At 42.5% G+C, this 25,662-nt stretch overlaps 1 long non-coding RNA gene across 3 annotated transcripts in view; it reads left to right on the top strand.

The window, feature by feature from the left end:
• The window catches only part of LOC130599561 (uncharacterized), a 38,772-nt gene extending 13,471 nt beyond the window's left edge, over positions 1–25,301 (top strand). Inside the window, exons 3-4 of one of the 3 annotated variants that reach the window (XR_008972260.1) lie at positions 1,841–1,966; positions 24,463–25,301. This is a non-coding gene — a long non-coding RNA (uncharacterized LOC130599561). Of the gene's footprint in view, positions 1–1,840; positions 1,967–3,060; positions 3,189–19,784; positions 20,630–24,462 lie in introns of those variants that run through there. The other 2 variants (XR_008972259.1, XR_008972258.1) reach the window with 2 other exon arrangements.
• The last annotated feature ends 361 nt before the right edge of the window (positions 25,302–25,662 follow it).

Here is a 25,662-nt window from a genome sequence, read left to right as displayed (position 1 = left end):
CACAGCCAGCTTACTCTCTGTCAATAAATCTGTTGTTTCAGTCTGTGTGAGTAATGTGATCTAGCTTTTGAGATTACGCTGTTGTTCTGCCCAGTAACATTTGTGCTCAGGTGTAACGTGAACCCATTGTTGACAGCGTGTCAAGGAAAGTGATGCTAACCTATACTTTAGCCTGCATGTCATTGTGCTCCTTACTCCAGAAAATTGTACATTCTTCTCATATATGTTAATGCCAATGGGTTGTTGTTTCTCTTTTTTTGCTTTTTTAGTTTGGAAGAAGGTAGAGTTTGATTCTGATCTCATGGGCACATGAGGCTCATGGTGCTGAGATGATCCATGAATATCACTGCTAATTTAGTTAGAACCATTGGAACTGGATTGCTCTAAAACTGGAGAACGGCTTGAAGAATTAACCCATGGTTTAATTTACACAGCAGTCCTTCTCTTGTAACTCTATTCACTTTGTCAGTGTTAGGAGGACAGAAGTTTCCGTCTCCTTGCCCAGGCTCCCTGTTGCGACACAGCCTAATATCTGTTGCTGGCTTCTTGTCACACTGTCTTCTCCTTGCTGACCTTTGTGATCCAGTTTGCAGCCCTGACAGTCTATTAAAATTCATGTTAAATTCTACCTGCAGGTCAGAGGGACTTCTGTTCTTCTTCAAGAGCTATTCATATCGTCACATAGCCGTTCAGTTCTTTCTCCCAGGTGTTTTCATCATCTTCCATAGCTTCAGGTTGTATTTGGTGAAGTGACTTCTTCAGAGGAATCTCATTTATCTTTACAATGCCTTTCAAACTACTCTGATAGTACAAACATAAAATAAAAATTAATATCAGTGAGTTACGTAGTGTAACGCACTAAACAGTTCTGATGAGCAAGTCACAGGAAACAGAGTTGAGAAAATCTATTTGCTCATAAGCCCCTGTCAGTGCTTTGCTGCTTCTCCACAGGATATTGTCAAGTGCCCTTTCCAGCTGATGTTTAACTGGCATGTTGTTACTGGCCAGATTAAACATTCCCTTGTGGGATCCCATTGAGGGGGGGGTGTCTATTGCAATAAATGCTGCAAATACCCTTGAGCTCAGCTATCCTTTTCTGGGCTTTTCTGGCTTGTTGAAAGGTGCCAGCAAAGGAAAATTGATACAGAACATGTAAAATTGCTGGCTAGAGGTTTGGAATAACTTCTGATGCAAAGAAGGAAGATAAAGATGGCATTTCTAGGAGATTTGTTTCCAATATTTAAATTTAAACGGGGTTAATTTGGGAACAGAAAGTTCTAGATAGAACATATCTGTTTCCAGAAAAAAAAAAAAAAAAGAAAAAAGCATGTATTTCTCAATCAGCTAAAATGTCCCTGGCCATATGTACTGGCATTCTGAGACCTCTTTCCACACAAAACTAACCCTGGATTTAAGAATGTAAGTAATTTGCTGAAAGTTAAGTCGAGAAATAAATCTTTTCAGAATCCAAATCTTGTTAAATATTTTGTGGTGCTGGTGTTTGCTGGACTGGACAGAAGAAAGCTTGCAAATTTCAGATTTGTAGTTATAATTAACTCTTTGGAGGGGGAAAATATTCTCTGAGTTTCCTTATCCTTTTTCTTTCATCCTTCAAAGACTTTGTATGGACAAATTCTACAGTTGCAGAATTGTAGAAAGTATTGAAATGGTGATGGTGGTTAAAAACTGGAATGGTTCAAGTGCTAACTTAATGTAAAATGTTACAGAGAAAAAAGGACTAAAGAATGTCTGCTAACATAATGGTCAAAACAAGGAAATATAGGGCAGATTTTTTTAAGATTTAAACAAGATTTTAAGAGAATCTGTTTATTTTCAACAGGAACGTAACAGTTAAAATCTGCCACTGTTTCTGCATGTGAAACATCTCTTCTGAGAGCATGACTGTCGCACATCCAGAGGTACCTTCTTCCACCCAGAAGCTTTGCACTGTCACAAAAGGAAGAAGGTAAGCATCCACCTTGAACTTCAGCTGCTGGGCAGATGTCCCTGGTCTCATAGAGGTGGCCACTGGGCCTGTGTAGAGTAACAGTGCAAAGCACGTGTGACAGGCCCAGAATATTGGGGCTGTGCTACGCACGCTGCTCGTAGTCTGTAGGATTGATCCGTGTGCCCACGCTATGTCCAGAGCAGTTACAACACTGCATCATCTTGTTGTAGTGAGATTTCACAGATGGAAGAATGGCAACCTGAAGTGGATGGAAAGAAAGAATGGAAAAAAAGGCTGTATGGGTCTTCTCAGAAGTCTGGGTGACACACAGTTTTAAAAATTACCACTGAATAGCCATATATGCACACAGCAGCTGTCAGCCTGCAGTTTGTGATCTTCTTGTTGGTCTGTGACTGTTCTTATGCAGTCATTGAAAGGTGTTTAAAGAAAGAGAACCCACTGGCCTGGGAAACTAATCACTACAGAGGGATCTACAGCTCCACTGGAAATTTTCTAGGGGTGAAAACTGGGAAACCTTGAAAATGGAGGTTGGGTAGAATTGAGTTTAAGTGTAAAATGCTGGTGTGAACCAACGTGGCAGACTTTGCAGTGCCTGTTTTTACAGTTTGAATTTTGGCATAATTTGATGTTATTTGATGCCCTTTTCTGTTAACTCAGAAGAGATTGGTGTAGATAAGTATGTATGCCATTGATACTTCAGATACCTACATATACTTAGAAGTATGTGTATGCACACATATACAGGTATATATACAAGCATATATACACATACCTATACTTACATATGTATATTCATTTATTTATCTATACGTACACATACCTCAAAATTCACCTCTGTTACTTTCCTGCCTGTGTACTTTTTGTGTGAAACACAGAGAGAACAGTGAGAAATCATTCAAAGGATTCAGAGAGGTGGTTCAGTAAACAGCAACTGAAGTGTCATCACCTCAAAACCCACCCCCTATCTTTCTTTCTTATGTATTTCTTTGTTCTCCTCGCTTTCATGCTGCAATACCAATAGCAACCTCTGTGTAGGGAATTTTTTGTAAGTAATAGCTAACTAGGGCTAATGGGTTTCCACTGTTTCTCAGGTCATCATCTCCTCCCAGCTGGTCCCTAATCCCTGCAAATGCCTTGCACCTCATCTGTTCCCTTGTTACCTGAAAGACAATGCAACAGACCTTTGGTTTTTCAAAATGGGTGAGCCGCTTTGACTCACATTGAAATAAAATACCCAATTTTAGCCTAGTCAATCTTAAATCATGACATGAGTGCTTAATTTTCTTTCATTCCCTCCCCTTCTTATATATGGCAGCATGTCTTTCATAAATGCCAATAGATAGAGAAGAATCACTTTTAGTTCCTCCTCCAAGGTCAGCGAATCACAGCTGACTCAAGTGTATCTGGTTCTTGTTCCTCGAAAGCAGCTATGGCTGTTTGAGAACGTAGCTGTTTAAATTGTTCAGATTAATACTTTCCTGAGGCAGTTCTTCTTATATCAAGGCTTTCTTTTGTAGTTCTCAAAGCACTTTTTAGGGGGTGTTTTACAGAAGATGAGAACTAAGATAAAGGTCTTGCCCAAAGTCCACAGGAGAGCTGGGAGTTTGATCTCAGGAGTGGTCTGCAATGTCCCACTCATTGCTTTACTCTTCCTCACACTAGGTGGGATGGCAGAGAAGCAGAAAAGCAGTTCTGAGGAGGCTGGCAGCATAGCTGCCATACACACTGGTGTATGCTTATACTAGCTTTTACACATCCACTGTTGAATGAGTGTCAGTGTGTATCTTTACAGGTAGGGATTTACTGCTCTCTGACATTTCTGCCAGTGTAAATGCAGGATAATTTCATTGTTAACCACGGTAAAATTGGTAAGAGGCAGTACAATCCAGCCCACACTGCTTTTCAAATGAAAATAAGGGACCAAAGATAAAAGTGGCTGTTTGTATCATAACTACAAAAATGAGGAAACAATTGGTTGGTTTAATTAGCAGTCATATTCCTATTATTCCTGCTGGCTGTTCCAAGCAAGTGGCAGGTCTTTGCTTTCACTGGGACCTGGAAAGAGGCGAGTTTCACTCTCTGCTTTTTTGTTATTATTTTTATTATCTTAGTAGTACATTGATCAGAGTTAGTTGGCAAGTATTTAGCACAGATCACAGGCATTCCTGGTGTTGTTTTATTGAAATGAGTAAAATGACATCAGGAGGAAAGTTGACCCAACATGTTTTGTTTTGGTTTTAATCACAAAATCTTGCTGGGCACTGATCAATTCATTTCTAAACAAGATTGCTCCAGATTAAACAAGAAAAGTACAAACCAGACCATGCAGGGTTTGCTTGTTTTGGACAGTGTTATTGAAGAGGTGTAGCTTATAAGCATACTGCCAGTCTGATCAGTTTAACTGCACAGGAGAAATCATATGGCAAATTGATTATTTATTATACCAACTGCCCATGCAATTGTTTGAAGCTTCTTAGTTCACCTGACCTTTAAAACTTACTTTATAATACAATCACTTTTGATCAAATGGAGCATTAAGGTCAGTTTTTCCTGTCATAGCAAATTAAAGCCCTCCACTGTTGTGCAAGCAAAACTGGACCTTTTAAAGGATATACTTGTTTTACAACTGCAAGAGAAGATTACTTAAAAAAAATAAAGACTAAAGCTGACGTAGTTTTTAACTATGTTTTAGATCCAAACAAGCAGTGCCAAAATAGGTCCAAATATAAAATGCTGACATTCACACAGATCATCATATGTCTCTTAAACTTGATCGTGGTTGTTTTGGGATACTCCTGAGTAAAATTAAACATGTATGAAAACATGTGCAGAATTTGGCAGAATCTTCTGCATTCACAGAAATGGACTGCTGTTAAGAAGAGCACGTTTCAGCTTTATGGATCATCTGAAATACTTTTTAGCCACATGATAAGACTGAAATAACAGCTATATGGCCAGGAGGTAAATGTTTCCCTTGTTCCACTCCCCATTCCCCCTTTCAGATTAAACTCCCACTGACTTCATTGACGGTTTGTCTTAATTGAGTGATAATTGAGTAAATCTCAAGGTCTGACTCATGCAGTAGCCATGTGATCCACCCAGATGCAGTGGGTTCTTACTCTATTTTAAAAAAAGCAGGCCTGTTTTGGGTGATGTTATCTTCAAGGAGGAAGACTTTGCCCTTTGGCATCTGTTGCTGTGAGAACGTTCACCTCCTGTCAATATTGCGATATCAGATTGGGACCTCGTGATGCCCTTCATTTGGAGGTGTGGAAGCTCAAAGTTTAGCAGAGTGGTGTGGTGTGTGCCTTTATCTTGGCCTTCACTTGTCTGATGACAGCAGAGATGTGCCTTGGCCCTGTTGGTTTTGACCAGAGAGGAAGCCTACAATCTAAGCTGTGTTTCTTGCTAGGTCCTCAGTGGACTTTGAAGATAAGTCCAATTTTAAATCTCACAAATCATCCTCATTCAATTGACAAATTGTCAAGGGAGTAAGATACTTTCCCCTTGTTTCCACTCCATGTTCCATGATAACATTAACAGCTTGGCTTAAGTCCTCTTGCCCATTTTCAGCACAGAGGCTCCCTCTTTTTCACCCATTTATAGAGTTTGTGTCACTGCCTTCCACACCTGGTACCACACATACGTGCTCCTCCAGAGCAGAAATATACCTGTGCTATGGTTGCAGTGTAGTTTCTTAGGATCGTGTGTTAGGTGCAGTACGTATTAGATATACCTGACTTTAGTCAGACTCTATAATCATAGAATCATAGAATCATTGAATAGTTAGGGTTGGAAAGGACCTTAAGATCATCTAGTTCCAACCCCCCTGCCATGGGCAGGGACACCTCGCGCTAAATCATATCACCCAAGGCCTTGTCCAACCTGGTCTTGAACACTGCCAGGGAAGGGCCTAATTGTCACTTTGATAGCACAGGAAATACACTGAATTACTAACCCTCCCTCTCCCCTGCCAAATAAAACATAAAATGGTATTTATTTTTCCTGTCTCAGTATTCTGAGGGAGTTTTTACTTGTGGGTCCCTATGGTTTTTCTGCTGCATCTTTGTGCTTCTTCTCATCTCTGTCCAGCTCATATTGGTCAGCTTTTTTCTAACTTTGGACAGTCTGAAGCATCCACCCAACTGTGAGAGCACTGATTATTTGTTCCTGTCTTCTTCCAGTGGATATAGGAGTCTCCTCACTTACCTTCCCTTGGAGGTCTGAAGGCTAGTGTCAGTATCTTGCTTACCTTGCCATGTCTTAGCGCATTTGCCAGCCTAAAATAGGGGACAGCTTGCTTCACATAGCCCTTATCTGAGTAGACAAAGACAGAGGTGGATTGAAAACTGGCTGAAGGGTGGTGATCAGTCGTACATAGTGGTACATAGTCTAGTTGGAGGTCAATGACTGGTGGTGTACATCAGGAGACAATATCGGGTCCAATCTTGTTTAATGTCTTGGTGGACACCAAGTTGAATTTAAGCCAATGAAGTGCCCTTGTAGCAAAGAGGATGAATGGTACCCTGGGCTGCATTAGGCAAAGCATTGCCAGCAGGTGGAGGGAAGTGATCCTTCCCTTCTACTCTGCATTGGTGAGGCCACACCTGGAGTGCTGTGTCCAGTTGTGGGCTCCACAGGATAAGAGAGACATGGAAGTGTTGGAAAGATCCCATTGAAGGGTCACAGAGATGATGAAGGGACCAGAGCATCTCTCCTATGAGGAAGTGGCTGGGAGAGCTGGAACTGTCCACCTGGAGAAGAGAAGGCCCAGGGGGATCTCATCAATGTCCATAAAAACCTGAAGGGATGGTGCAAAGAGGACACAGCCACGCAATGGGAGCAAAGTGAACCACAGAAGGTGCCATCTGAACATCAGGATTGTGATGTGTGAGGGTGACCAAGCACTGGCACAGGTTGACCAGAGAGGTAGTGGAATCTCCACCCTTGGAGATATTCGAAAGAAGTCTGGACATGGTCCTGGGCAACCTGCTGTAGGTGGCCCTGTTTGAGCAGGTATGTTGGACTAGGTGTACTCCAGGGCTACCTTCCAACCTCAACCCTTCTGTGATACTGTGAGAAACCATTAGGATTTATTTACCAGCCTTGCTCCTGTGTCTTGCAGTAAGCGATATAATCCTTGTCAGCAAATGGTGAATTCCAGAGCCAAGCAACAGTATCTCACAACAGCTTGATATTTCACAAGTTGTATCTAGATGAATGCCACAGGTTCTCTCACATATATAAATATTAATGCATGTGTGAAGTAGGAGATGGGCATAGATAAAACGAAACACTGTATGTGAGTGAATTTATATCTCATAAAGAGTGAGGAGGGGTTACTCAATGAATTAATCTGCAATGAGTCATAAGGTAAATTTAAGTAATTGCTCACTGTTTTGTGTAATAAAAGTGGTAACCAAAGATTTATGGATAGCTGAAGATTTCCCATTTGATAGTAGGGAGCAATATAATGCCATTAGGTGATATAGTTTGTATGTGCGGAGTGAGAGAAACTCTTGCCAAACAAGGCAGCCCGTAAAGATACATGTCAATGTCATGTGCCAAGGGAGAGAAAGGATTCTTCTAGGAAGACAAAAGGTGAGGGTAAAGGCCCCTTACTCCACCACCTCCACCCCCCCAACCCCCATTAAGTCAAAACCTGTATGAGCCAGAAGTGACACTGGTCTTGAATAGCTGTAACTTAGTTTCCGAAAGAGCTGAGGTTTATGTAATTACGGTCAATCTCTTCTTCCCTCCCAACTGCTTCAGACCCTTTTGGCTGACTTCAGCTACGTGAGATAGAGGGGCTGGGTTTTCAAACATACTAAATTCCTACCAGTTTCATGAAAATCAGAATCTGGAGAGGGAGAGAGGGTCAACCTAACATCACCACTGAGGGGTGGGCAGGCAGAATTCAGGCACTAGTTTGATAGCGACTGTTTTGCAGACTTAACAGCCCATACATGGCCTTGGACTAGCTGCATTGAGTCCTGTTTCTTCCTTGATAGGAATCTCATGGAGAAAGGTGCAGGGAGATGGTTTGGGTAGGGGATAAAGAGTGACAAATGGCAGACAACCTGGCTTTATTCATACCACTGGCTGCACAATAACATGTGGAATTTTCCCTTGTGATGTTTTCCTTCTCTGTGTTTAATTTTTATAATACAGTGATTTAATTAAGGGCTTCAAGAAGCTCAGCTTAAGGTAGTTTCCTGAATTCAGTCTTTCTTGATATTTAAGGGAGTACAGTAGAGAGACTTGTAATGAGAATTTGGAACCTTTTGAGAAGGGTCCAAAATGAGTGTTTTAGAGATAGGTCTTATTTTTCTCAAAATCTGAGTGTTTTCAAATCCAGAATTCTGGTTCTGACCTCTCTTGGATGGTAATTTTTTCCTATTTTACCAATAGGGATTTTTTTCCTCACAGGCTGGGTGTTGGGGCTTGATGGACAAGCTACCTCATCTGTTGTGGCAGAGCCTATGTTTCTCCTAGCATCTTCTCACATAAATATTCCATGCATCAAATATGTACGACACGCAACATAACTGCGTAAAAAAGATGACGTATGAAGAAAAATCCACAGTGCCTGTGGCTAAGAATGTCTTAATCAGATGTTCAAAATGGACATCTACGTACCAAGGAAATATTTTGAGGTATATTATCTAAGCCTGCTATGAATAAACATTTTCTTTCATGTTAAATATTATAGCTGTCATTGGAGGACAAATCGTTGGGATGTATTTGCAGTCCTCTTTTTCTGGGGCAGTGGAAATTTTCTTTCTTTTTTCCTTGCACTAATTCAAACAAATCCGCTCTTTGGTCTTTCCAGCCAGATTACTTCAGTAGTTGCCCTCAGGACAGCTTGTTTAAGCATAAACTTATGTAGGGCTTATGCTTTTGTGTGAATTCCAAGGTTTTTTATACTGGGTTTCCTATTAAAACTGAAGAAAGAGAGAATTACTTTGTTGTTGTGACTATTCCCAGTGAAGACGAGATACTGTTTCATCCCAGACTGTGGAATTCCCTCACTTTAAAATCTAATTTGTTAAGATTGGTAACTTGTAGTGCTTGAATTTAAGAAGTGTGGGATATTGTAAGAATCAGCTGGAGACAGAGAGCTTTAGGTGCAGAAGTACCACATAGACTTGCAGGACTGAGGATTGAAAATCTTGAGTAGGGAAGCTGGGAAAAAGAGAGGAGACTGTGGTGTTGTATTGTCATGTATCCTTAGTGAAGTACAGTGCTGAATTTATGACTCTTACTGAGGACAAGTTGCTTTTAGAATCACAGAATCATAGAATTGTTAGGGTTGGAAAGGACCTTAAGATCATCTAGTTCCAACCCCCCTGCCGTGGGCAGGGACACCTTACGCTAAATCATATCACCCAAGGCCTCATCCAACCTGGCCTTGAACACTGCCAGGGATGGAGCATTCACAACCTCCCTGGGCAACCCATTCCAGTGCCTCACCACCCTAACAGGAAAAAATTTCCTTCTTCTATCTGACCTAAACTTCCCCTGTTTAAGTTTTAACCCATTACCCCTTGTTCTGTCACTACAGTCTGTCACTACAGTTTTGCCATAGCCTGTTAATTTCTAACAGGAATGAATGAATAGCTGAGTGGGTGAAAGCGGCAAAGAATAACAAATAAATAATACAACTTAAAGCTATATTAAATAAATGAAATGTACAGTATGTGACTATGCAAGAAAACCTGGGGGAAGTGCAAAAAAGAAGGCTTGAAAGGGAATGGGAGTTTGTAATAGAGTAAATACAAATTAATGCTAAGCTACAGTGAAACTCCCAAGGAAATATATTTCACATTCATACGAATGCTAGGGTAATTCATCATGATTAATGATGTTACAATGAATCCTGGCATGTGTTGAAATGCTTTCCTGTTCTGAAACTAAGAGAAAAATGTTTACTATGAACAGCTAAATGTGGACATTAATCATTATGTCTGTAATGCCAGGTCAAAACTATTTTCCTGCTGCAAATATTCTGCTCATTATTATAATAGTTACAGTTAATAGACTGACTGAGACAAGTATAAAGTTCCTAAAGAAATTGTGTAGTTGAAGCTAGAGTTGCATAGAAAGTCTCAGACTTCTCGAAATGTTTGGGTAGTCTCCACTGCTACTTACTTTTCACAAGGCATGGGTGCAAAATAGCTGGAGGAGCAACAAACAACATGAGGTATGTTGACACTGATTTCACAATATCTTTTGCAGTCAAGGTGTGGAATGAAATTCTTAGTCATACTTTCTCTGTGAAGGACAATGTGGACCCTGGATGAATGGGTGCAATCCTGATGACTGCAGTGGCATGTCCTTTGGTAAGCTTTCTAGGAGCCCCAGCGTCTGGCTTCTCTGCTTGGAGCTCCTACGTCCTGTGCATGTGCTTGGACAATCCTCTCTGAAGCCCATCCTGCTGCTCTTGCAGTCAGTGCCACAACTGCTAATCTCACCAGGAGCAGGATCAAACTCCTAATTTACCTCTGCCTCTCTTCCCTATCTGGAGGACATGCTTTGAGTCCAGTTATAGAAGTCTTTACCCAATCTCAGTCTCCTGATTTCTGCTCTCCTTGCATCTGAAAGCATAATGCCACCACCCCTAGACATATCTTCTGCTCTTCTGGCCAGCTTGTGCTGCCTTTCCCCATGCTGACACCAGTACTTTGTGTGATCAGGAGTTGTCTCAGGTGTTTCACAGGGCTAATACTCAGCAGTTTCAGTTCCCTGATTTGCCTCTTGCTTGGCCTTATGAAAACTAGAACTAGCTCAAAGAAAGCAGCAGGACACATTGTGGTGCACTCCAGCAGCAGCCTGCACTTTGGAACTCCACTATTGGCTGCTCTTATGGCTTGGAGGGAATTGTAAACTTCAGCCTGATCCTGGTATTCCATTTCCACTGACTCCTTATCTGTGGCCCATCTACATTGGCCTCCTCTGATCAAGCAGCTCATGTTATAAGTCCTTTTTGGGTACCTTATGATAACTTGGAGCCAAGACAGCCCACCTACTGAGCTTCCCCTCTGCTTGGCTCAAGGCTACGTTGATGATCAGTGGAAGAACTGCTCAGCAGCAGCAGCCAGGAGGAAGACTCTGCAGGAGCTAACACTAATGGCCACATCCAAGGTGGTACACGTATTCTGGAGAGCCAGACCCCTCTGGGGAGTATGTGACAGCTCTGGCAGCATATGGGAGCACAGGCCACAGCATCCTTGAGTGCCAGTATCCCTGTTCGGAGTGAGGTGGCCCAGGCTCTCTGGCAATCCTGTTAATGACATGTGGCAGCAGGCTGGCGTGCTCTTCTTCCACAAGCTTAACTCCTGCAAACGTGTGTTTGAGAGGCTCTTCTCTTGCTGGAGTGGTTTTATTTAGGGGAAATTACACTGGCAGGCACATACCAATATCTGTCTGTTTACATTTTGAAGCTTCTGGGGCTGTGTCCAAAGTCCACTGAAATCAGTGGGAGTCTTTCCATTTATTCTAATGAACTCTGATCAGGCTGTGTATCAACACTTAAAGGAGACTTACACTCACTTTACTACCTCCCCACTCCCTTCCTCCCTACTTCCCTTGCCCCGGCTCCTCATCTTCCTCCTCTTCTCTCCACTGACACCATCACCACATAAACCAGAAAGGCTTAACCAAGATTTGTGATATCAGTGACAGGTAAAGCTCCCAGAAATTAGAAGTCTTTCTTAATCATGGTTGCAGGCTTTGTAATCCTTCTGTGCCAGTACTGATTATACAGGTAATGGGGTGCTGTAGCAAATGTTATTACTGCTAATCCAGTGACTAGAAAATTAATGATCGCATTGCATTTACATATATTTCTATCTGTCTAAGGTACTGGAATATCTTGGTTTCTTTATTGGATTTACTTTCTTGGTTTGTATTCTCTTTTCCTCTGAGGAAACGTAACTAGCTCCCTTCTGTTGCCACACACAGTGAAAACGATGTGGACAAGGCAAAGCAGGCGGTCTGTTGCAGAACAGGGAACTGAATGTGCGTCTCCAAGCACCACACTAGAGCAGGAGAGTAGATCCCATTACTTCAAATAAAACAATGATTTGTTTTTTGTAAAGGGCAAATTGGTGACTTTTTGCAACACAAATGGCTGAAGTAATCATTACCAAGTAAACAAACAGAGGTAGGAAAAGGGCAGGGAGAAGAAACTGTGTATTTCAACATTTTTTGATGTTTCAAGTTCTTGGAGAGAACAAGGCTTCCATCTTAATCCAAGCTATACTTGGAGGTGATGCTGGAGCAACCGAGTGGCTTACACGTGGGGACCAGTGAAGCTAACAGTGCTGCTCTTATCTCACTCTGGTGATTCTTTCAGTTTATTAGGCCTGGAAATAATTTTACAATGCTGTGTGTCCTGTTAAGGGATGTTAATGTTTTATGTCATGGAGACAGGATTCTAAGCTGTCTCAGATGAGTATTTAGAGGAAAAGTTCTTTGGAAAATAAGGCTCGCTACCTTGCTCCATCCCTTCTTATTCCCAGACACGCAGCACCCTCAGCCTTTGCTAGAGGCTGGCCCCTCTGCCTTGTGCTGGTGAGTGGAGGGGCAGGAAGCCTGGCTGCTCTCAGCATTCAGGGTGGGGGCACCAGCAGGGAAGACTCTTGGGCTGGTGGAGGGATTTGCTGCAACCCCCTCCTGCAGCCCCTGGCATGGGAGTGGAGCCAAGGGGAGTTGGCGGGGAAGAACAGAATGTGTTGCAACCGGTTACTCTGGGCTGACATCAGAGCCCCTGTGGGGCTGCCTGCAAGCCAGTGCAGCGTAAGCAGGCCTGCTGGCATGGGTTATGAGACATGAAAGTGGCTTGGAGCCACCTTTGTTCCTCCCCTTGTACCCCTGTGCTGAGCCCAGGAGTGGAGGATCTCAGGGAATTGGGATGGAAGCAGTGACTGGCCAAGAACCCATGGGGAAGAGAGACATTTAGACAGTGATAATTTTGATCAGCTCTGCATTCTTTTAATCTCATAGTCCTTACAAGGAGTTGCAAAGACTAATGGCCTATGTGGAAAGATACAGAGAAGTGGATTTTGTTTAACATAGTGGGGAGTGTATGAAGTAGCAGACAAGAGCTTTGGAAAGATTGGATTAAATTCAAAAGATTTGGAAGAACTCTGTGTATGTGTGTGTGTAAACCCTGGGGTCCTTAGCTTTGTCTTTGACCCAGTGCAGGCTGACTCATGGCTGCAAAGTCTACATAAACTGTAGATTATCCTGATCTTAGACTGTCAGTTTTTATCCTTTTTCTTATTTTACTTATTTCTGAGTAATTTCTGAAAGTTAGCTAAACGTCTAGTACACATATATTCAAATGGGTTTTCTATGCAGTAATCTTCACATGGGGGTTTCAGTCCTGGAAACAACAGGAGCTTTCTGGAGTTAGTAACCTGAGTCATGCGAATGCTTCTGTGTAATTTTTGGAGTTTATTTCCTCACATTAAGATAAGCAGGTATACAGGAATGGGCCTATTAGAGATCATGTAAAGGGCTAATTAGATCTTCCCTATCATCAGGATATAAAACTGTAAGAAATGGGCTTTAGAATGAAACAGAAAATAGATTTTGCTATTTTCATAATTTAAAGTAAGAGGTAGTGCCTTACCTCATTGCTTGAAAAAGACTTGGTAAATTAACTCAGTCAATAAAATGGTGACGTTTCTCAACTGTGTATGGCATTCCCTCAAACAAGCATTTATGTTTTTCATAAGCAACTATGTTAAATTTTTAATCAATGTTTGGCAGATGCTTTTATGTTTCCAAGCATTTCATTAACGTTTCAGCAAATGTGTCATATCTCCCAAAGCAGAGTTTTTGCATGTGTGAGCACCCCAGAATCCTTTACCACAGATAGGAGTAATAGTTAGGAAAAGCCCATGGTCTTGTGTGGGCTTGAATGGCCCTGTGAGAAAGCATGGATGTACTGGTGATTTTCATGAAGAACATTCAGGGAAAAAGAGCATGGAGAAGATCACAGTGCGGAATTGAGGAGGTCCTAGATGTGATGGGTAGTGGAGGACCAGCAACATTGAACAGCAAATATATAACATCCCAGGAACCAGAGGGTACTGGAAGACTTAACTGTGGTCTAAGATAGAGCAGTTCTTGCATGGCCATGAGTGACTGAGATAATGAGGTGGGAGTGAGTGATGAAGGATTATATTCAGCAGGAGGGAAGCAGTTTGATTCCTTCATTGCTCATTCCCAAGCACTCTAATGTTTGGGTGGTATTTCAGTGGCAGGGTTTTTATAAGGGAAGTGTGATGTTGTTTTATGGGGTGCTAGCCAGATCCCACTGAGCCATACTCTCAATCTTCAGTCTTCTTAGTCACAGCTTTTTCAACAGAGCATTCATCTGTTCATAAAGTTGCCAGTGTTTCAACATTATCATTGCTAAGGACTGGCCTACATTTACATTTTTTTGCTAATATAACTCTCTCAGTTAGAAGTGGGGGTTTTTATGGTTTGTTACTGTTGTAATAAAGGTACAGTCATTAATAGGAATGACCACAACAAAAATCACTTGTGGTGACAGTATCCCACTTAGTGCATGGGAATTACCTGCATTACCAGCTACCATTAGCACACTGTGCTAGCGAGGTCCTTCGGTCTGCTGTCTTGATGGAGGGGATGGAGATCTATGCGGCAACAAAGACTCAAGGGTTATTGGTGTGTTAAAACCATGGAATTGCCTGAGAATGGTCACATAGGAATTAGGGATTCTCCTTTCAAAAAGGTGTTGGGATCAATAGCCCAACTGAAGTGCATCAACACCAATGCATGCAGCATGGGCAACAAACAGGAAGAGCTGGAAGCCGTTGTGCAGCAGAAAAATTATGCTGTAGCTGCCAAACATGGTGGGATGATTTGCACAACTGGAGTGCTGCAGTGGATGTCTATGAATTCTTCAGAGGTGAGAGGGAAGGAGGGAGAGGTGATGGGGTAGCCCTGTATGTTAGGGAGTGTTTTGATTATCTAGAGCTTAATAATGGTGATGATACGGTTGAGTGTTTATGGGTAAGAATCAGGAGGAAGGCCAGCAAGGAAGATACAAGGCAGATACCGTGGTAGCAGTCTGTTATAGAACACCCAACCAGAATGAAAAGCAGACAAAATATTTTAAAGCAACTGGGAGAATTCTCACAATTGCTAGCACTTGTTCTCGTGGGGGACTCTAAATTTTCAGTAGAGAGGAAACAGTCTAGGAGGTTCCTGCAATGTGTGGAAGATAACTTCCTGACACAGCTGGTGAGTGAGTCACCTAGGGAAGGCACCCTGACAGACCTGTAATTTGTGAACAAAGAAGGACTTGTGGGTGATGTGATGATTGGAGGCCATCTTCAGCATAGTGATCATGAAATGATAGGTTTTTTGATTTTCAGAGAGGTAAGGAGGGGAGTCAGCAGAACTGCTACCTTAGACTTCCAGAGAGCAGACTTCAGCCTAGTTAGCAGACTGGTTGACGAGTCCCTTCAGATGCAGTTCAGAAGGGTAAAGGAGCTCAGGAAGGCTGGGCATTCTTCAAGAAAGAAATCTTAAAGATAAAGGAGCAGGTAGTCCTTGTGTGCTGAAAGATGAGCCAGTGGGGAGGATGACTGTCCTGGCTGAACAGAGAGCTTTGGCTAGATATCAGGAAAAAAAAGAGAGTTTATGACTTTCGGAAGAAGGGACAGGTAGTGAGGTGGGTATTGGTCTCTTCTCCCAAGTAACTAGTGATAGTACAAAAGGAAACAGCCTCCAGTTGCACCAGGGAAGGTTTAGATTGGATGTTAAGTAAAATTTCTTCACTGAAAGGTCATCAAGCATTGAGACAGGCTGGCCAGGGAAGTGGCTGAGGCACCATCGCTAGAGGTATTTAAAAAACATGTAGATGTGGCACTTAGGGACATGGTTTAGTGGTTGACTTGGCAGTGCTAGGTTAATGGTTGGACACAATGATCTTAAAGGTCTTTTGCAAGCTAAATTATTTTAATATTCTATAAACAACTCTTCCTAGGGTTGTATAAAAGAGGTATTACCATGAAGGTTAATAGTATGGGAATGACAGTGAACTACAGAGTTGTAATATGGAAAAAAACCCTTGAAAACAATGTTGGAAAGTTGCTGCTGAGACTTCATAGCGTTTCTTCTTGATTTTGAGTTTGAAGGAGCTTTCTGATGCTCTAGAGCTTCTGCCTTTTCCAAGAAGACACAAATTTTCTAAGTAGTCCATGTCTCCAATCTAGTACATTCCTGAGTACTTAGCTTCAGTTATTTTCATGACATGCCAACAAGGCATTTAGAAAAATTCATGTCTTCTTTTCTTTAGCTGTACTGAAACAATGGCGCAATGAGTGGAATTTGAAACAAACACGTTAGTTTCCCCTTTCCTGTGATACCCCTTCACCAGCTGAAGATAACATTATATTGTTGCTGCATGTTAGTAAGGTCTTGTTATTTCTTCCCCTTAAGAAAAAAAAAAAAAAGAGTTCTGAATCCTCAGAAACAGCTTTTCCTTAGTGGGCTAGCTTTTAATCTGTGATTTTGGGCTCCAGTAATCAACATAAGACATCATAAAAAACACTTGGAACAACACTGTCAAATTGAAGGCAACTGAAATTGAACCTATATGATTTAAAGCCAAAGTATCTGTTCAGGGCAGAGGGCTTTAGAGCACTAATAGTGCACACGTGAGCAGGAAAAGAGCTTAAGGCAAAGGACACGTCAACCTCTGCAGCAGCATTTTGGCTGACATACGGTGACAAAGGGTGCTGAAAGGCTTCTAAGCACATACCACACTAGTTTTACAGATGCCCACTGTGGCACAGTCATCCTTTACCAGGAAGGTGCAGTGACAGTGATTTTTCAGGATCAGCTAGAGACTCATCACCACAGTTCCATAAATAGGGTTGCTTGTTGCAAAACATGCTCATTCCATCATGCTAGAACTGAGCTACAGGTACTAGTGGAGCACTGCTCACTTGCTCTGGTTGAAGGTCTTGCAAGTAGGTTGTGTATGCAGTTTCATTTTTCTCATCTTGAATGTTTCACTCTCTGCTCAGAGGGTTTTGTGTTATACTTTGCATTGTGATCTTAGTTGTAGTGGTCAGTCAGCAACAGTCTTATCTCTTGTGACAATTGATATCCAAGGAGTTAGTTTACGTGCATTGCTATTCCTGACTGCAGAAAAGGAGTAGGTTGGATTTTATACCTGGAGACACTGCTTTTGTTAGGGTAAACATTACAGTTGCTAGAGTAATTGGACACATGCAACTTACCTATATCGACACGCTAGCCCTGCCCAGATTTCCTTCAGTAGCTACAGTCAGATTCTGCATTGTCAAGGTCCAAATACACTTCAGATTTAGAACACTTCATTGTCATTAATTTGTAAAAGGGTACAGTGTATCGTACCGTTGTATCAGTCAAGTTGTAAAGCAGACTCGTCTGGGGATAGATTTGGAAAGTTTGGAAAGGGCTTTGCCAGCATTCTGGAGGCTCAGTACATAAAAATTCCTCTGATTTGCTCTGTAGCTACATTTTAAGCCAAAGAGTTCAACAGCTTCTGTTACTGTGGGACTGAATTGCAGTGATCAAGTTAATGGGGTTGTTGCTTGTCAGGATCAAAGTGTCTTTGTGTTCCCTCTAACTGCAGTCATTGCTTGAAGAATGATCATGTAATCCCATTAATAAAAGTATGACTAGATACCAACCTGGGTTTGGGGATGAGAAGTAAGGCTTGGAGGGGGGAGAGGCTGAGATTGGGTAGCAATTCAAGTCATCCAGTGAGTCAGTGGCAGGAGGGAGGGGACCAGGACCCCTGAAATATATTGCCAACTCTAAATGTATGAGCAAAATATAACAACAATATAAACCCTTTAGCTCCCTAGAGAGACCTAGCCAGATGGAAACCTGGTCCCCGTAGCAGGCCCTGTAATATTCTGGACCCATGTTAAATACTGAAATAAAAGTGACTCAGTGCCAGCTTTTATTTTAGAAATGCTATTAAAACGTTTTTTAAAAGCAAAATAAAACCAAGAGACACATGATCAGTATGAAGCAATTATTAGTAAAACTACACTGATCCAGGATTAAAATACTTTATTAAATAAAAAGCAAATCAATCTTAATACTGAGTAAGAATTAAGTCACCAAATGAATACCAGCTCTAAGCAATCCTGAACTCAACTCTAGAGAGTGGAATACACAGTTTAGCCATAAATCTCACCTACATTATTGTATTGAATACTTAATGATCTGAAACTGTTGGTTGTTTCATATTTAGTTCAAAGGATTATTTTGGGTGCCCCTTTTTTTTTGAAGAGGACTGTATTTTTAAAATCTGTTACATTTGTACACAGGACAAGCACACTGCTACATTTTTACTTTTGTACCTTTAAAATTAAGAGAGGGATTATGTCACACATACAACTGATTAAAACAAAAGATGAGAGGAATTTGTTCCACAAGAAAGAACCTTTGCTTCCTGTGGGTTTGTGCCTTCTCTCTCTCAACCATCAATTTCCTAAATTCTCTTGCTGTTTGACTGAGCAACCAGCTGGCCAGGGGTGTCCTGACTGCCCCAACTCATAGGGGCACTGGTCCCAAACGTCTTCTTTGCCAGGTTAAAAGGAAGGCATAGAAGCTTCACATCTCAGTTCTTTAAAACCTCCCCTTGTCAGTCAGTTTTAGCAGAAATAGACCACTGGTTTGCGATATTATTGTGGAACCTGATAGTTGGGTGAACAACGTAATCACTTAGCTTTGTGCCCTTGGGAAACCAGAGTAAGGAGCAGAAAAAGTAAGAAAGTAGATGCTAAAAATACAAGGGCAGTGCAAGCTCTTTGGTTCTTAGAGTCTTCTGCACGCTTGTGTATTAGGCGCTGGGAGTGCAGAGCAGATGTGGCACTGTTTTGCTGGCATACTGTTTTCCACCAGGAGAGGAGTTTTTCAGTCTGGAGGAAGAAGATGATTGATTAGTCAGCTACTGAAGGAGCTTTAAAAATGTTGATGCAATGACTTGCTTTTCCCGAAATGATAGCTGTTGATATTCTGAAGCAGCAAAATTCCTTCAGGTTGCTTGCTGACCCATAAGACAAGGCTTTTCTGTCTCACCCTTGAATTTTGTGGGTTGCCTTGCACTGTTTCCCTTAGGGCCAGGCATCTTTGTCCAATCAAGCTTGAATTAGGTCACTGTTAACTAGTGTCAACTTGGAGGAGTCTTGCTGAAGCTGGCAGTCTAAAAAAAAATTAAATATTTTCCATGCCACAGAGACTATTGGTCTGTGACCCACCAAAATATCAAAAATCCAGATGCATAAGACCAATTCTGATGAAGTTGGCATAGTCTTATCTGGGTCAATTGTCTTAACAAGACATTATGTCACCAGTTAGGGGAAAATACAATCTAAACCCCCTAAAAATAACTAATGGGAAAAACCTTGCACAACAAAGCCAGTTGCACAGCATTTGATCATCAGGAAAATAAAAATAAATTCAGACTCATGATATATTTAATCATTGGTATTTATTCCTCTGCTAATCTAAAAACAGGCAAATGTTCTTTTTCTTCTTGGAAACAAGGCAATTCCGGAAAACTTCATATTTTAGGCAGCTCTTCAAACAGCTTTTCTCCTAAAAGTTAAATTTCTTTATTTGTAAAGAGGAAAACCATTGGAATAAAAAAAAAAAAAAATTGAATTGTATATAAGTTCCTTTACCATACCAGCTATGTTGAGAAGAACTGTTCTCTAGGCTCTCAGAATAGGCTCGAGAGGAATCTACATTCTGTGGTTTGTCACAGAAAGAGAACTTGGATGTCATGACAATCACTCTGACCTGGCCTGAAGAAGACAGAACTGAAGACACCTGGAGGAAGCTAGACCAAGGATGAAAAAGTGTCATATAGGAACACATACTTAAGCCACATTAGCTGCCATTTTGTGCCAGAAGAGGAATGGCAGCTAACAGCAGTAGCAAAAAGAGCCCAAGGAAGAAAGGGAAAGGCAGAGGAATCTCCAGATTTGTAATGTGTATGCAGGGAGCACCCTGCCTGTGAAAATATTTCGCAGTGCTGATGACTGAAGTCTTCAAAAACGCTGCTCTGTTAGGACAGAAGTTATCTAGATATTCTCAGCCACCAACTTGCAGGTCTTTTGTATGGTAAAGCCATGCAGGGGAAAAGATTGAGGCAGGAGTACTCAAAAAATACGGTGTTGAACCACTTAGGGAGTTTTCAAGACCAGCCTAGCTTTGAGAAGGAAAGAAAAAAGCAATGCAGTGAGAGGCCTGCAAAGCAGGTCTCAAAGTCTGTGGTGCTGCAAAGCCACCATAAGGTCCTGTGGGCTTTCATCACAGCAATATCCAGAAAACCCAGTAAGTTCTAATTGAAGGGATACCTTTAAGCAAAGAGATGAAGTAAAGTGTTTCAGATGCCTTGGAGATTCTTGAAGACTCTTGGAATCTAGAGAACGGTCGTTTGAAGCTTTTTTCTTTTGCTAAGTGGATTAGAGATTTGGTTGGATTAGGGCCTTAATAAATACCCACAGTGTTTGTCTTTCATCTGCAAAATGTTTGCCTGCTCTTAAATAGACTATTCTTGTTTGCTCCAGTGTTGTCATGTTGATGTGAAACTCTGGAAACAGGAATTCTGCCCTTAATTCAAATAAAAGGATTTGGAAACCTGAGGCTAAACCTCACTTCAAATATAACTGGTATAAATCCAGAGTAGCAGGACATTATTTCAGTGCTGAAGAAGCAGCAGCAGACTAGCTCCTTGATGATTTTTGATGTCTGGATGACTTGTTTATTTGCCTCATGATAGTTTGTGGTAGTGTAGCTATTGTTTTTAAAGCTCAGCCCTGGCCAGAGGGCAGCTGTTCTGTTCCACACAATGGGGAAACCCAGCAGTGCTTCCCTGGGCAGGAGACAGTTCCTTCATCTGGAGAGCAGAGGACCACTGGATATGGCAGTGGTGAATGGAAAGGTGAGGCCTGGCCATCTTTGCTGGTCCAGCATCTGTGCAATCATTAAATGAGAGGAGGTGTCATGAAACAAGAGAGGATCCCATGAAATCTGTAGGTGGCACCGAATCAATGGGGTGCAAGGAAAGGTGCAGTCCAGCTATGCTCTTTCCTTCTGCTGCGCAGAACTGCTGCTGCTCCTCCCTCTTAGCTGTCCTTTGTGGAGTGGCTTGGGTGGCCCTGTGTTCAGATAAGCCTGTGTATGGGGTGGAGGAGATGCTGCCTGCTCTGTAGCCATAAACAGAGGAGTCATAAAACCTGCTTCCCATCAATCTGGCTATCCTCTGGATGCTGTTAACTGATGAACAATTCAAAGGTGATAACTCGATGATGACAATTTATTGCAGCAATTTATAACTTCAGTCATGTACAATTAACAACCTACAGGCAATAGGAGGGCAATGATGAAAATTTACTGCAGCAATTTGTCATTTATATTGGTGGCCAGAACAAAGTACATCAAGGCACAAAGACAGGCCACAGACCAGGCAGTGGGAGCCAGCTGTCAGCATTGCAGATCAGGAAGCCCCCAGCTCCAAGTACTGACCCACGGCACATCAACTGCTTTTCACACCTTCTCCCATGAGAGTGCAGCCACATAGGTTTTTGGGCCTGGTTGTGTACCGGCATGATGGGAAGAGTTTCTTACTGGAAGCCACCAGTCAGGCTCTTGTGAAGTGGGGTGCAAGGTGGAGCAAGAGGCTGGGGAGTTGTGAGAGGTGTGGTTGTATGAAGGGGTTGCATGGCATGCCTGTTCCACAGTCTGAGGGTGTTGTTCATCAAGATGGGCTGTGTTGGCTGACTCCCAGCAGGCTGGCACAGCAGTTGTGCTGGCCCCTTCCCTCTCCCATACTGTCAGCACCCAGTCTGCAGGTCAGGGCTGCTAACACCCATCCTCACCAAGAGGTGGTAGTGAGTCACAAACCCAGCAAAGATTTTTCTGATGGTGTAGTGAGTCACACTGGTTTGTCGAGGGTTCAGGTGAGCATTAAGGCATGGTTTGGAGCCAAGAAGAAGGCAGTGGAGGAGAGGGAGCAAGACCCCTGCCCCTTTTGGTGGTAGTGAGATGGGGGACTGTCTGCAGTGACTGGAGGTGAGACAGTCCCAAGTCTGCTTCCCAGCAACCTGGAGAAGGGACAGGGTTGCTCCTGTTCCACAGGCAGAGGTCTGTTTCCAAGGGCATTATTGACAGTCTCTTTGTAGAGCGGAGATTAGCTCAATAATGAATGCCTCAAAGTAAATCAATGGTGGGACAGCTTCTGGACCTGGTGATTTTCCACCCTCTGCAGCTTCTAGGTAGCAGACTAGCATAGGCTGCAGCCTAGCAGGGACAGCAGGGCATACTTCAGATCCACCTTGGAAAGTGCTTAAGAAGCCCACCTGCTTTTGCTTCAGTTCAGGAGTGTGGCCTTTTTTCTTCAAGATATCCTCCAGTCTTGTGTTTTTGCTTCAAGGAGCTTTAAAGGTCACTGACAGGGCTGTTTAGTTGCCATTACTCTCTCTTCTAGTAGTGTTCTACTCCTTTGCCATCTGATCTTTTAGTATTTGTGATGATGGGACTGGTTTTCATTCTGCCTGATGAAGACAGCTTGTAACTTGCAGTGTTTATTTCTACTGTCATAAAATCTTTTAAGAGAACTCTATTGATCTTTAAAAATTAGAATTACAAGGTCATAAGACAATTATAGTCTCCTGAATTGTGCAGTGTACATCAATACTGGAGAGGTCAAGTCCTGTGAGTGAAGGTAAATTTTAGATCTGGAGTATAATTATAATTGACCTGCATGTAACGTCTCACAGGGTGATACAAATTAGTACGTATTATTGCTTACATTTTAAAATCCAGTTTCTCTGGCCACCACAGCCACAAATAGCAGAAGGACTCCCCTTTGCAAAGACCTTATGGTGGCCATCTACTTACAGGACAAAAACAGCAGGTAGGAAAGATCTGATCACAAATGTCAACATACTGTCTACCTGCCCCTTGTTAGATGATTTCTAGACATAAGCAGTTGTTCAGCTACCATTTTTTTTACAGAAATTCTTTTGATACAGCTTTTAGTTGTCTTCTTTTCCTTCATTTTTTCCCCACTAGAGCAGGACAGCAGGAGACAAGACGTTCACAGAAAAGAAGCAGCAAAAAAGGAACCAGAAGGTCCATGCCTGAGTGGAGAATAAACAGGAAAACTGTTTTGTGATAGTGAGAGAAAGATGTCAAATGACAGGCTGAACAGTTTGAGCAAATGGAGGTGTTATTCTCCATGTCATTTCAATAGCTGATGGTTAAATAATATGAAAGAGAGGGCAGGCAAGAGTGCTTTGCTATTAGAAGGGACAAGAAGGAAAAACTGTGTGATCTCTTAGGACAGGTCACACACCCAGTGCTAAACTTGTCACAACAGAATCAGGTTGATTCATGAGTCTGTGTGCTGCATGTAATTATACCTTATTTAAAAAAAAAAAAGAAAAAAATTAAAGAGAAGAATGGTCTTATGGTTCAGACATGCTGCTCTTGCAGAGCTAAATGCTGCCCAAATTAGGGAGGAGGAAATGGTGCTGAAAAGCCCTGAGTCGCAGGGCTCCTCCTGGCCAAACCAAGATTCCTTAGGATGGTTGAGGCAGTATGTTCTAGAAACGAAAACACACCCGGGCCTTCCTCCAAAGGCATCTGTCGTGCTTAAGCCTAATAAACTAGCCACCTCCCCAAAACCACAAGCCGTGGTAAGCTCTTGCGTGAGCTTGCCCACATGGAGAGCTGGTCCTCTGTGCTAGTGCTTTCTTGAGTGTGGAGAACCTGATCAGCTACATGGGCCGGAAAAAGAGGCCCTCTACATCTGCTGAACAGCACATGATAGCATTTAGCCAAGAGATGACTTAATTTCTGCGGAAATAGCCTGTTCTTTTCCAAAGTGGCTGAGCACCACGCACATCCTACTGAAATGAGGGGAGGGGGAAGATACAGGCGCTCGGCCTCACTGAAGACCACTGTGAAGGGCTGTGCTCCTTGGTATGATGAAGAGCTGGGAAAGGCTGTCAGGTCCTGCGCATCTTGCAGATGTAGTTTTTGTTCTTGCAAAATTCAGCCGTGGCTGAAAGGATCCAATAAAATCTTTTCTGACGCAGAGACAAAGCAGAGAGACTTCAGCTTGAGCAGAGAATTACTCAAAAATGTAGGAATGGGTGGTAATGGGATTCAAAAAAACAGCATTGCAGCTTGAAGTGAAACCATTGCTATCCTAGAGGCTTGTGCATTCTGATCAAGAGTGGGAGGCAAATTAGTCTGGCAATACCTCTGTCTAGTCACCCCACCTGCAGAGTTTCCAAGCATGTATTTCTGAGCTTTTTCTATTAAACAGCTGAAGTTCAGCCCCTTCCACAATGCTAAAACCATTTCTCTCTCTCACTCTCATGTCCTTGATTAAGTGATGGCTACTGATAATGTTATTTCTCCTTTGCCAGCTCCCCTTCATCTAAACTGCCTCTCTTAGTGAAGACTTCCAGTCCAGCTGGCTGACTTTCTGCTTCAAAGCTTCTGTTTTTCCCTACTCCCTCTGTCCGGGAATGTAGCAGGGAAAGGAAGGCAGCACTGCACAGAGGGCACCGACCAGGAAGGGACACAGACAGCCCAGACAGGCTGCCAGAAGTGGCTGGGAAACACCCCAATCCTTCTCCATGCTCACAGATGCTGGCACTGGACAGCCTTTCTTTACCTCACCAATGGCACTGTCGACAGTCTGGAGTTAGGTCAGTTAAAAAATGTACAAGTTAGAGCTACCTTCTGCACCTACACAGTTAATCACACCATTAAATGTCAAACAGCTTTTCTTTCCATTTTCTGCAGATCAAGTGCCCAGTCTGAAAGTGTGTTTTGCTCACCTACTCCATAAATTCTCACCATTTTCATCTTCACTATGATTTATTGTTATCTCTTGCCTGACTTGTTTGCCTTTGCTGGTGTCATGGTTGCAGCCCTGGATGCTTCTCAGTCTGGGACACAAGTATTTCTGAGGTGTGATTGGTTTTGTGCAGACGTTGCTCTCCTGCACCCTGTTGACTTAGTGGGGGTGGCACCTCTACACTGAGTAGCAGAGCATTGCTCTGAATGTGAAACACACTAATAAATAATAACCTTGTTGACTAAACGCCAGCCTATTTTGTAAGCCTAGAATTGATACCCCAGCAATAGCTTGGTATTTGCTTGCCTGGTATGACTTTTTTCCATTTTGCAAGCCCAGTGTGGGATAGGCATGGAGGAGAAGTGAACATTGGGCTCCATCTTTTTGGCTGGTTGGGTGAGCTGAAGCACTCATGAGACCACCTGATGCAGAGTTTCGTGCTGTTCTCAATCCATGAAAGCATCTTCCTCTCCATGCATGTTCCCTGTTAATTTTCCCCTCTGCCTTGTTATCCTCATGGTCATGCTAGTGACGGTATGATCACATGAGCACTAGCATGAGTATGAGTATATCAAGGTGGGAGGGAACATCAACAGGGAATATGGATGTGGGGAAAAAGGAGAAGGCAGGAATACGCACCAAAGGGAAAAGGTTGATTCATTGGTGATCACAGAGCCACTTGGACATATAGCTGATGGCACATGAATCCACCTGTCTTCTTAGAAGTCACAAAGGTCAAGGGGTCCTGGCCCAGCCACCTCTA

Source organism: Pezoporus wallicus, unplaced genomic scaffold (genome assembly GCF_028554395.1).
Source record: "Pezoporus wallicus isolate ANWC-B61680 ecotype Strahan unplaced genomic scaffold, APGP_CSIRO_Pwel_v1 contig_7011, whole genome shotgun sequence".
NCBI lineage: Eukaryota > Metazoa > Chordata > Aves > Psittaciformes > Psittacidae > Pezoporus > Pezoporus wallicus.
The sequence above is the reverse complement of the archived record's forward strand: the minus strand, read 5'-3'. Positions and strand labels throughout refer to the sequence as shown.